Source organism: Nelumbo lutea, chromosome 4 (genome assembly GCF_056320005.1).
Source record: "Nelumbo lutea isolate HS-2025 chromosome 4, American lotus-T2T, whole genome shotgun sequence".
NCBI classification, from domain to species: Eukaryota; Viridiplantae; Streptophyta; class Magnoliopsida; order Proteales; family Nelumbonaceae; genus Nelumbo; species Nelumbo lutea.
The window spans coordinates 24,560,936-24,574,463 of NC_142687.1; the positions used below are offsets into that span (position 1 = coordinate 24,560,936).

A 13,528-nucleotide genomic window follows, 5' to 3' on the forward strand; every position below is an offset into this window, starting at 1 on the left:
CTACCCCTTCCTCCACAAATCTCCAAACATTCAGATTCTGGAACCCTTCCAAATCTATCATCTAAATCATTTCCCATCATTGGAGAGTCCACAAATCCAGTGTACCCTCCCATTCATCTCCACTCCACCGGCTAGCACAACTGTAGCTGCATCTGCATCTGCTGCTTTCCACTACTGCTCTGTCTGCACCCTCAGTTTCTTCATTTCTGTCTCTAATGCTGCCTTTGCTCCCTCCTCTAATTGCTGGTTCAGTTGAGTCGCATTTGCCTTACTCTGTTCTAGCGCCTTCCCCATTTTATCCAACTTTAGAGCAGTTTCTTCCCCCATAACTAAAAATTAAATGCAGTTAACTCCACTACTGCATCCTTTACTTTCCTTTTCAAGAGCTCTTTCTCTTCCGAACCACCTCCAATTGCTTCTCCTTCTCAGCCAATTTCTCTTTGAGCAACTTGATCTCTGCATTCACCAAGCCCAAGTCATCTGATGGTGTTTCACCGGCTCTAGCACTAGTGTTGCTTCATCAGTTTCATTAATGTCACATCCAACTTTAGCTTCACCGGCTTCATTCTCTTCTTGCTCGGTCATGTTTGTAAGCTCGCTCTTGGGTTCAGGGGGATCTTATCTAGTGGAACTTCGAAAACATCAGTTTTTGAAAAATCCTCTCTTGGTAGATTCTATAGAAGCCTAACTCCTCTTCAAGTTTCTTCAACTCTTCTTGAGCCTAACCCAATTGAGATTCCAGGTCGGTAATGCGGGTGCCAAGCTTCTTTTGATGCAATGGATCAGATTGAGTTCCTTGTGGACATCAACACTCACCCGCCTTTGGACTTTGATCAATAGTGGGTCGATGTGAAGCAGATCAGAGGAAGAAGAGGTGCAGGTTATGATGGAATGGACGTGGCTTCTAGCATTTCGACGGATGGATTCCGGTTTGTCTGTGATAGAGTATGGAGGAGCTAGCCTGAAGCAATGAACACATGACCGTTCTATTTTCTCTTTTTCATTCTTACTTTCTCTCAGAATAGGAAAACTGGCGATTGGCGAAAGGATGAGAATGGACACGACAACTAATGTACTTGCATACTCGTCAAAACCATTGCTCTACCAAATTGGTCGAATCCCTGAAATGCATCGGACCTACAACCCTTGACTAACTTCACAATTTTTTTTTTCAGCTTGCAACCTCTCTCCACTCTCTTTGCCTTGCAGATGGCTAGGACGAAGATTGAAAGAGGAAAATGTAGTTGTTCCTCATCCTTCCAATGGACCCATACTATCTTACCTTTCTTCAAATTTTCATCAATTAAGTTTTATTTTAAAAATTTGAGGAATAGTGAAAGGTAAATTCAATATTTTTTTTCCATGATTAATGTCAATTGTCAGAAAAATTAGAAATACTCTATAAGACAATATGCAAATAGTGGAGGTAGAGAGTCAAATAGTTGATAAATATATTGGTATCATAAGACCATTTAAGTGACATATGACACATTAGGAGGGATATCAATAACCTATATTATGGATCAGTTTCTGGAAAATATTTCTCTTCCATATCCATTTCACATTCAACATAGCTAACTACTTAAAATAACATTTTTCTGGAAATAATTCATATCTTTTTGCATTTTATGTGCAACCAAATGGAGTCTCTGTCTCTCTGAGAAATTTCTTGTATGATTTAATTAGAGCAAATAAGTAATAATATGTACAGTAATATTTTAGAAACTGGAGTCTTTAAATTAAATTTTGAAAGAGGCATTTCTTCTAATTTTAAGCTGATGTGAATTATTTTAGTGATTATATCTTCCCTGGGATATGTAATCATATAAGCAATCTTGCTTTTCTATATTATTAAAAAATTAAAACTGATTTGTAATTACTACTGCAAGAACATCGAAATAACATTAAACACAACCGAGTGACTAATCGGGATTCATGTAGCCGAGCTTGTATAATGACGATGATATTTATTAATAAAATCAAAATAGGGTACGGTTGCAATTCAGCTGGCTAGGTTGGTACTTTGTAGAAGTTAAAGGCCCTATACTATACCACTTTGTCCGGGGATGATCTTTGGACATAATGACGTGGGTTAGTACTTACGTATATAGGAGTACACATTTTGGCTTGTTTGAGTTTGTTTAATTAATTGCAGTGCGAATTTTATTTTAATTGGTATAAATGCACGGGAGTGCAAGTTCTGGTTTGTTTTTGCTTTAGATTTGAGTTTATTTGAAAGTAAAATGGCATAACTCCTAGTTTATATGAGAGGAGAAACCGAGCAGGGGTGCCCACGGTTCGGTTATAAGCCTTTTTTTTTTTTTTTTTACCGAATATCAGTTTTTAAAAAACTGATAATCGAAATCGAATTGAAGTCAATTGGTTAATTGATTGATCGATTCGGTTTATTGATTTTTTCGTTTTTTTAATTTTATATATAAAATGTTATATTTTAAATAATAAATAATATATCATATATTATATATACACACTTATATTTAATGTATATTTATTAATTTATAATATATAAAAATATAAAATATATATAAATATATAGAAATATGTGTATACTGGCAAATTTGATTAATCACCTGTTTTCTATATTAGTTAACCAAAACAAAACTAGTATTTTTGATTTTTTTTTAAAAAACATCAAACTGAAACCAAATCGATCAATTCAATTAACCAACTTTCCAATTCAGTTTTGACTTTTTTTTGTTTACCCCTACCTAGGACTCTAGGAGAAAGACTATTTGTTTGGGAGAAATTAGGTAATAAGCAAAATGATAAAATCTCAACTTGCGAGAGAAAATCAATATAGGAGAAAGGTGGTGCGAAATTTGTATCAATTTTTTTTATACTACCAATGATTAATTTATTGATAACCTGTTTGGGAGGAATTCTACGTTGATTGAACTGTATTGACTGAACCGCTGTAGAGAAGCTTTTTGATATAGTTTCACTGGAAAGCCGATTTAATCACTGTTCCCAAAACTGGACAGGACCAGACGGTTGGACTGAAAGAATTAGGAACCGGTCACTTGACCGGTTCCATTTTCCTCCAAAACCATTTTTCCCCTCAAAACTGTTGATTTTGGTTAGCAAACCGTTGAACCGGCTAGTTAATCGTTCGAATGGTTTTGATCATTTTTTAATTTTTATTTTTTATCAGAATGAGCTAGCTGTTCGGGTCGAACAGTCAGACCGTTTGAATCAGTAACCGGACCCTAACTAATTCGGTCACCGATTCGTTTTTAAAAACCATCAATTTAATGATTCATGTAAACCTATCTTAGGGTTTCATGTAATATATCATAAGCCGCTGCGTAGAAAACCCTCCCAAGCTGGCACAATTAAATCCTGTTCTTTTCTTCTTCAGGATACAGTAGTACATACTGCATACTGGTCGTCCGATCTTTGTTCAGTACAGTGATCTCAAATTATTATCAGATAATTTTCTTGAAAAAACAAGTGGTCGCCGAATCAATTGCAAGTGCCAAAAGCTGAATAATAAATCTGGTCCCATTTTGTTTTCAAAGCAATCACTTAAACTTTTTTTTAGGACTTAAAGCTATATTTGATTTAAAAGAAAAGGTAAAAGTAAGAAAATCTATATAAGATTTCTAAAGGTTTCTTTACCTTTCTTTACTTTTTCCTTCAAATCAAACATAGCCTAAAGTTATTGCATCTATTAATTGTCTAACGGCCAGTTTGACTTAAAAGGCATGCTCGGTTTGATAAAAAATAATACAGACAAAGTCTAATAAAGAAAGTTCTTGACAAATTTTGCAAAATTCCTTAAAAGCTTTATCCTGTCAAACACGGCCTAAATGTAATAAATCTTGGTATCAAATCAAGGCATTGAATTAATCCATATCAGTTTTGAAATTTCAAATGTGGGAACAACAATAATCGGTAAGGAGTCTAGGGCCAGCACCGGATCGGAGATTCGGAGTCAAGTGACAAAGATAAGGAGACAGGAGTCAAATAATAAGTCTATGGGGAGGGAGGTGCAATTTGAGGAAGCGCCTTTCTATATATTGTCAGATTGGAATCTATTTGACAGCTAAAACCCATCAAGATCGATCATAATTCTGGTGGCGAGTTGCGTACGTTGTGGAGAAGTTTAGCACCCCCTTAACGAGCGAATGACTAGCTTTACTGCATTCTCACATGACTTGATAGGCATATGCGATTAATTAAATTATCTACATATAAAGCATCTGTTTAATTCAACCAAATGAGATCCAAACGCTGCCAAAACTCACACCAACATCTTGATCTTCTATACTCTCTCTCTCTCTCTCTGATACGTAGCATGCATGGTTAGAGAAGCAAAGTTGGGCGACAGAAAAATAGCACTGAAATAGAAGTAGGACAGAGAGAGCACTTGAGATATAATATCCTCATTCAAACAAACAAAGCATGCATACACTGATGAGAAATATATAACATTCATGAGCATTATTACTTGGTACAAGTAGTAACTTGGGGCTTCTTGCTTCTGCTTGAGAACTAGCAATCAGCATAATAACATTGAAAAGGAAGCAGTAGAAGCATTCTTTATTATATATATAATTAAGCAAGCGCTCAAAGTTAGGGGTTGACAGAGGTTGGAGGGTGACCAGGAAAATGGCCATAAGGAGGTGGCTTGCGCTTTGGTGGAGATTTGGGAGGCTTGTGATATACCGGCGGTGGCTTCTTGATTGGTGGATACTTGTACATGGGTGGCTTCTTATAAGGGGGAGGCTTGTAATAGTCACCCAGTGAGGGAGTGGCCAGCAGAGCCACCACTCCAATGAGCAACACCAGTAACCGTGTAAGGAGGGACATTTTTGGAGTTAGGCTGGGGAAGAAAAGTGTGTAGTAGTGGTGCAAGAAATAGAAGATGGGGGGGTGCCCTTTTATATTGGGTATTGGCCTATATTTGCATGACAGGTGTCAAGATAAGATCGTTATTTTGACTATTTAGGTGTTGATGGCTTGGTGGTCCTTCTTTGTTTGAAGTTTATTGGGCCAATCTAACCTACCAAAAGTTTGAGCAAGTAAATGAGTAGATTGAATTGAGTGATCAATGAACAATGACCCCTCTTCCAGCTAGCTTGGTCTCCATTTTCATGTGCCGCGGCTAGCTGGAGCCTGGACTACTACTATCGGTAGCGGAGGCACGTTATCGCAATGCTGATTCTATACATCGTAGCATCCCAGCCCGATTCTTTCCTTTTCATGAACATGTGTATATTTTCACTTTTCTTTTTGTTTTCCATCAATAAAACAGTCAAGATATATATAAAATCTTCTTTTTGTGGTCCAACAAAGTCGATTATTATCGACTGATAGAAAGAGCCAAGGTTTTGGAAATCTCAGGAAGAGTTGAGAAAGATTTAACCGGGTCTAGGTGCATTGATATTTGATACTGATGGATCAATGGTGCATTGATATTTGATAGAAAGAGCCAAGGTTTTTTTTCTTTCTCTACCTTTTCCTTCAAATTTCAAACCAAACATAGCCTTATGTCACTTAGGACGTCAAAAAAACATTTAGTCAAAATTTTGGTTGGGCTTGAGTTGAGGAGCATTGGGGTTAAGTTGTGTAGTTCGTTCCTTGTGCATGTCTTTATTGCACCACCAGTGAGTTGGGATCAAGTGTTGAAGCCTCAAAAAACCTTCAAAATCCAACACTACGAATGTCTATTGCATTTGATGACTTTCATTCAAACTCTTCTGAATGACTCCGGATCTCCTACCAACATGATCTGCACTGCATACATGGTGCGTCTCACTTTTATGGTGAGTCCTAATCTCATGATGAGATGTGTGGTCTCAGATCATATTGGTAGGTTGTTGGAAGGTGTCTTGTTGGCAAGAGATCCCACCTACTTCTCTAGCTGCTTCTAAGGGTGTCAATTGCACTGGTCTCAGACCATATTGGTAGGTTGTAGGAAGGTGTCTTGTTGGCAGGAGATCCCACCTATTTCTCTAGCTGCTTCTAAGGGTGTCAATTGGACTGGGTTTTGCTCAATCCGGTCCAGTCCAATGTGAGTCCATTTTAAATGTATCGGGTCTAACCCAATCCAATAAATATTTTGGACCATTTTGAACCAGTCCAATTCAATGTTTAGACCATCCAATCTATTCAAATCTTTTTTAATTTAATTTAATTCTAACTCAAACCTGGTTCATTGACACCTGGTATATTTTACTGTTAATGAATCAGATATCCGCTCAATACAACCCAATCCAATATAAATTTATTATAGATGGACCAGGATTAATCCAATCCAACAAGACCATTAAATCTAGACTAGTCCAATTTGTCCAATTTGATTTTGATTTGAACAGGGTCCAACTCAAAACCCATTCACACCCCTACCTACTGCCATACCGTGGCTGAGAGCAAGCTAGAGAACCCCTACCTCCTTGGCTTCTTCCAAGAATCCATTCATATATCTGGTCGGTGAATAGTCATTTGTCATACGCCAAAAGACATTATGGATAATATCATGTATAAATATTCTTTTCAAAGAAATATAATATATGGTCAAAATTTTAGTCAAAAAATGACGCAGTGTGGAAGCAATGAGAACCGGAGTTGGCTATGCAAGCACCGGGCGTCCGCTAGCACCTAGCGAAAAACACTGATTTCTCTAGGAGAGAGAAAAATGTAGCGAAAATAGGAAAAAGAGAACTTGAAGAAATTCTGAAAATCTGAAGTATAGAATTGATTAATAATTCTGGGAAATAGCAGTATTTATAATACATTGAGAAATTATAAAAGAACTAGGAAAATAAATTAGATTTGATCTAAACATCTCAAACTTGTAGATAGGATCGAACTCTTCTTGACTTGATCTCCCCCGTCCGATCTCCCTTGATCTTATCCATGCACGAATCTTGGATTATCTAGAATTCTTGAATTCTTGATGGGTCTTGGATTCTTTGAATTCTTGATGAGTCTTGAATTCTTTGGATTCTTGATGGATCTTGAATTCTTGAATTTTGATAATTCTTGAATTCTTGAATTATCTTGGACTCTTGGCCTTATCCTAGGAGCTGCCGCCCCTAGGAGTGAGATGGGCCTTGGGATGGGCCTCCATCATTCTCCCCCACTTGGAGAGAACTTGACCCCGAGTCGTGACGAGGATAGGCAAGTGTTATCTCTGGCAGGTACCGGTGAAGGTCAGCAACGTTGAAGGTCTTGGATATGCCCATATGATCTGGTAGGTCCACTATATAGGCATTATCATTAATCTTCTTCACGATCTTGTATGGACCATACTTCCGAGGCTTCAACTTGTTGTAGGTACCTACGGGAATTCTTTCATTCCTTAAGAAGACCATAACCTCATCACCTACATCAAACACTTGAGGTCGGCGGTGTTTGTCTGCGGCCATCTTGTACTTGGCGTTGGATTGTTCTAACTTCTGCTTCACGGCGTCTTGGACAGACCGGATTTGTTTTGCCATCTGTTCTGCTGAGATACTGGCGCTGGGTACCTTGGGTAGTTTCACTAAATCCAGTGCATGGTTAGGGACCTTCATGTACACGATGGAGAATGGGGATCTGTTTGTAGAACTATGCACTACATTGTTATAGGTGAACTCGGCCTGGGCTATGGAGAAATCCCACTGTTTCGGCCGTTCCTGGCATATGCTGCGAATTAAATTCCCTAAGGTTCGATTTACCACTTCTGTTTGTCCATCTGTCTGCGGATGGACTGTACTGCTGAAATTAAGTGATGAATCAAACAACCTCCACAAGGTCATCCAAAAGTGACTAAGGAACCGTGTGTCACGATCTGAAGTGATGGTCTTGGGTACCCCATGTAAGCGAACAAGGGATCATTCAACTTAAAAACTTAAAGCGTTGTTTAATTAGTGGGCGGATTATATCCTTAATATCTAATACCTCTCTTCAATCTTCATGGTAAAGCCTATCAGGCTTGAAGTGTGAACAAATATAAATCCATCCACATTTTGTACTTCAATTTAATTAATCATAATATGGGAAACAAGATTGGACGCCAAACCAGAAAAGCTCTTACAGAAACAAACAAGTATAATAAAATGATAGCACGAGCACTTCATACAAATAGTAAGTACAACCAGCCAATTGGGGATGACTGGTTAAGAACTAAAGCATCACCAACAAGTTGCTACGAAACCAGAGGAGCACTCTTTTATTATAGTAGCCATTTGTCTATATATTCAATCATAGGTGGTGGCTTATATGGTGGTTTCCCTCCTTTAGGAGGCTTGTAAGTGGGTGGTGGCTTCTTTATATGTGGAGGATGCTTCTTCATCGGAGGTGGCTTGTATTCAAGGAGGTGGTTCTTTTATGTGAGAGGCTGGCCGTAGTCCCCCAGTGAGGGAGTGGCGAGTGGCAACAACCACTACTCCGACGAGAAACACTATCAAGTATGAAAGGAAAGACATAATATTAACAGTGTTGAGTTGAAGGAGATGGACCTCAATGCCATAAAATAGGATATAGGGATCGGTGAGCTTTTAGGTTTCGTTCGTTTTTCGGTAAGTTACTTATTTAGGTAAATGCAATTATTTGGGTAAGTTTTTCCTTGGAAACACTTACCTAGGTAAGTGCATTTACCCATGTTCTTTTATTTACTAGGTAAATAATGTAATGACCATTTTAGTCACAAAAATTCATTATTAAAATGGGCATTTTTGTCTTATTCAAGCGTTAGCAACTTTCTTCCAAAGTGGCAAAGTTATTTACCCACCTAGGAGATTGGCTGGGTAAATGATACCCAGGAAAATAAATTTTCCTGATCCCCACATTAATCTGAAAAATGAACATGGGATTCTTGATCAATGAGAAACAAAATCCCATTAACTAGCTTTCCCCTACTCAAAATCCAAAAAAAAGAACTCCCCCTTAATTATAGTACTGAGTATGGGCCCTTATAAGCTTGCCACCTGTATACATTTGTTTATAGTAACACGTACATTGCAGCAATTAACTTGCAAACAGGCTTATGTACGGGCCATGCCCACCACCATGAAGGTGTGAAGTAAATGAAATTTGAACTCACATATGATTATATGAACTGCCTTTGCATATTTGCTTTAATTTCTGTCGGCCAATAAATTTATATAAAGAAATCAATTTACCCATAAGGATTCAGTGCTGATACAAGAGTTTATTGACACGTACATAAAAGGATTCAATTCTGATACTGTATATGATGGTACACACTTGGCTTTTGGATTAAGACAAGATTTTGGTTGGTGGGTACTGGGTAGTAGATAATTATCCATGCTCTTTACCAAACCTTCTTCACATGCTCATGCGCTATAGATTAGATAGGATGTCCATATTCCATACATAATCAGTTTGAATTGTTTATACGAACTGGATGATACTGGGCCAGTTGTGGTGTCCCATATATATAGTGTAGACCCATAGAGGATGTATATGGCATGTCGTGGTTGGTCTGATACTATGATCGAGTAAATCTGCAGAGGATATCTCTCCATAATCTCGTAGCGCACTCCAGATCTGCTACTTATAAGTTTTTCCTATATCCTCACTCATAGAACATTACGACCATGTAGTGAGAATATCTCTCCATAAATTAAAAGGGAGATATTAGGAGTGGTATATATGTCTGATGTTCGATGTAGGAAAAGATTGTGGATAGTAGATCCAAGCCCCTAGCAAAAGTGAACTCGTGTTAGAATTAGGAGTTGTAGAAAGAGTCCAGATCTGCTCCTAGTTAACAAAAAAGGCTTCCAACGCACTTCCAACATGATATATCATATATGGGTTTAGAAATGATTGTTATCTCAAAAATATGGCCCCATTAATGTGTACAAACCATGTTGAGATGTGCCAATATAGATTATATTGGAAGTGCTTTTTGTTGGGGTTTCTCTGTTAATAAGGGCCACTTGTCTCTTCTGTTTATCATACAAAACATGTTTAGAAGTTTAGGCCCTAAGTAAGACCATCCCCAAAGTGTAGGGTAACTATTTACAATTTACCCTACATCAAATGACAGTTCAGAAAATCATCGTTAGAGAGAGAATATGGAAATTTTATTGCAAAACCTAAAACTAAAAAAGGTTGAGGAATTTTATGGATGCAAAATTTGACTACGATACCATACAAACTTGTATATGGGTGGCTTCTTATAAGGCGGAGGCTTGTAATAGTCACTCAATGAGGGAGTGGCCAGCAGAGCCACCACACCAATGAGCAACACCAGTAACTGTGTAAGGAGGGACATTTTTGGAGTTAGGCTGGGGAAGCAAACTGTGTAGTAGTGGTGCAAGAAATAGAAGATAGGGGGGTGCCCTTTTATATTGGGTATTGGCCTCTACTTGCATGACAGGTGTCAAGATAAGATCGTTATTCTGACTATATATATAAACACATTTAGGTGTTGATGACTTGGTGGTCCTTCTTTGTTTGAAGTTTATTGGGCCAATCCAACCTACCTAAAGTTTGTGCAAGTAAATGAGTAGATTGAATTGAATGATCAATGAACAATAACCGCTCTTCTAGCTAGCTTGTTCTCCATTTTCATGTGCCGCGGCTAGCTGGAGCCTGGACTACTACTAGCGGTAGCGGATGCACGTTATCGCAATGCCGATTCTATACATCGTAGCATCCCAGCCCGATTCTTTCTTTTTCATGAACATGTGTATCAATGAATGATTTTCATTTTTCTTTTTGTTTTCCATCAATAAAACAATCATATATATATATATAAAATCTTCTCTTTGTGGTCCCACTAAAAGAGCCAAGGTTTAGGAAATCTCAAGAGGAGTTGAGAAAGATTTAACCGGGTCCAGGTGCATTGATATTTGATAGTGATGGATTAATGACGTCTTTGTGCCCAGTTGTCAAGTCGATCGTCACCCACAGCAAACGATTAATTAGCTCTTTGGTTTAACAGAAATAATATTGTAGACTCATGGAAATCTCTACCAGGCCAGTTCCGACAGTTGCATGGACAAAGGCGGCAATGGGACCATTAAGAAAATGGGTTCTCGGTTCAGTCTGGCCCCAGTCACGGTGTATTGCTACGTTGTATCACGCTCAATTTAATCATTTCTGGAGTAACTTAATATTGGAATCTTCAGACCTTTAAGCTGGCATTGTTTATTTTAAGGATTCATCTCTTTTTATAGTTAAAAACTCAATAATAGGGGTATTTTAACTGCAAAAAATAAGATAAATCCTTAAAACAAGGAATATCTAATGCAACCTTAGCTTTTTCTAGGTTTAAAGAAAAAAGTAGAACAAATAAGGAAAAGGTAGAGAAATCATTACAAATCTTACATAAGTTTCTCTACCATTTTCTTTCTTTCTCTACCTTTTCCTTCAAAGTTCAAACCAAACATAGTCTTATGACACTTAGGACGTCAAAAACACATTTAGCCCAAATTTTGGTTGGGCTTGAGTTGAGGAGCATTGGGGTTAAGTTGTGTAGTTCGTTCCTTGTGCATGTCTCTATTGCACCACCAGTGAATTGGGATTAAGTGTTGAAGCCTCAAAAAACCTTCAAAATCCAACACCACGAATTTCTATTGCACTTGAAGACTTTTTCACTCAAACTCTTCTAAATGAGTCCGGATCTCCTACCAACATGATCTGCACTGCATACATGGTGCTTCTCACTTTTACGGTGGGGCGTTGGAAGGTGTCTTGTTGGCAGGGATTTCACCTATTTCTCTAGCTGCTTCTAGGGGTGTCAACTGGACTGGATTTGGCTCAATCCAGTCTCAGTCCAATGTGAGTCCATTATAAATGCATCGGGTCTAACCCAATCCAATAAATATTTTGCACCATTTTAAACCAGTCCAATTCAAGGTTTAGACCATCCAATCTATTCAAATCTTTTTAATTTAAATTAATTCATCCCAAACCTGGTTTATTGACACCTGGCATATTATACTGTTAATGAACCAGATATCAGCTCAATACAATCCAATCCAATATAAATTTATTATAGATGGACCAGGACTAATCCAAGCCAACAAGACCATTAAATCTAGACTGATCTAATTCAGTATACCTTATTGGTTCGTAAAAATTTGTCTAAATTGATTTTGATTTGGACAGGGTACAGCCCAAAACCCATTCACACCCCTACCTACTACTATACCGTGGCTGAGAGCAAGCTAGAGGACCCATAACTCCTTGGCTTCTTCCATGAATCCATTCAGATATCTGGTCAGTGAATAGTCATTTGTCATACGTCAAAAGACATTATGAAAAATATTAATTATAAATATTCTTTTCAAAGAAATATAATATATGGTCGAAATTTTAGTCAAAAAAGAACAATAAAAAAACTGAAAGACGATTAAAAGGATATCCTTTTAATTTACTACTGTTATTTTGTAATTCGTTCAGGATAAAGAAATATGCTTTATGGATTCTACATTCTTCCACCTACCATTCTTTAGAGCATATATAAATAATGCAAAATCACGATTAAAAGTGGGTCATCAACTCACTTACTGATAATGGGTTTTTGGGTTGCTAACGGAGGCCCATTATTCTGTGAGAAGATTCTACGAAGATATTTACTTTGCAATTTAGGATCACTACTCCAGTTCTTACTCTAATTAATCATATTCTCCACTACGTCCTTTTCTATATCCATATCCACTGGATTTGTAGGTAGATTTGCTGAGTCTTAATGTCCGTCCTTTAGAAAATGATGAAAGCTAAATGATTCAAGACTTCTGCACATGTTCCTCCCAACATGGACGATTTTTTATTGGATCGCCGCGGTGGTTTATCTGCATCGCAATCTATCATAGGCAAATTTCATTGCATCGAATCTCTCGTCAATATAGTGTAAAGAAAATCAGGAACAAGGGATCATGTTTTAGTCACAACATGAGCTGCATTATTTCCTGCAAAAAGACTGTAAGAAACGATTATGAGAATGAAAAGTCTGCAGAAGACTTCTGCAATCTATCTTCAGCATTAAGCTATCAATTTTAATTTGACCCGTAATCCTTTTTGTTGAAGCCTTGAAGATAGAAAATGGAGCTACCAGCACGGCGCGTAGCAGGTCCCCAGAAATTACAAAAGGTCAAAAAGTATGACTTGATGAGCACCTCAAATTTTGATCATTTACGTTATGTGCAATCTTCTTACATGGATCGGTTTCGGGTTGGACCCCGTCCAATTCGAAGGTATTATGGATGGGTCGGATGGTCTAAATAATCGTATGAATTGGATCAGTCCAAATTTAAGTGGTCCATATATAATGTGGATCGAATTTGGACAAAGCCACTGAATCAAAAGGTTCGTACATTCGTTTGTAGTTTTCTTTAAAGTTTTTCTCGAAGACCTAGCTAGTGTTCTACACCTCCACCGCTCCGGTAATGGTTTCTCTGGTGGTGGTATTCCTCAAACTCCGACAGTACTTCCGGTAATGGTTTCTCTCTGGCGATGGTATCTCTCCGGTTTTTGGTTTGTTTCCTTATTATTTTAAAACCCAATCAGGAATTGGAATCATTTTGGTTACCCGTTTTTGGGTTAA

At 37.8% G+C, this 13,528-nt stretch overlaps 1 pseudogene; it reads right to left on the minus strand.

The window, feature by feature from the left end:
• Positions 1 to 844, minus strand: LOC148854681 (interactor of constitutive active ROPs 4-like; annotated as a pseudogene).
• Between the last annotated feature and the right edge of the window lie 12,684 nt (positions 845 to 13,528).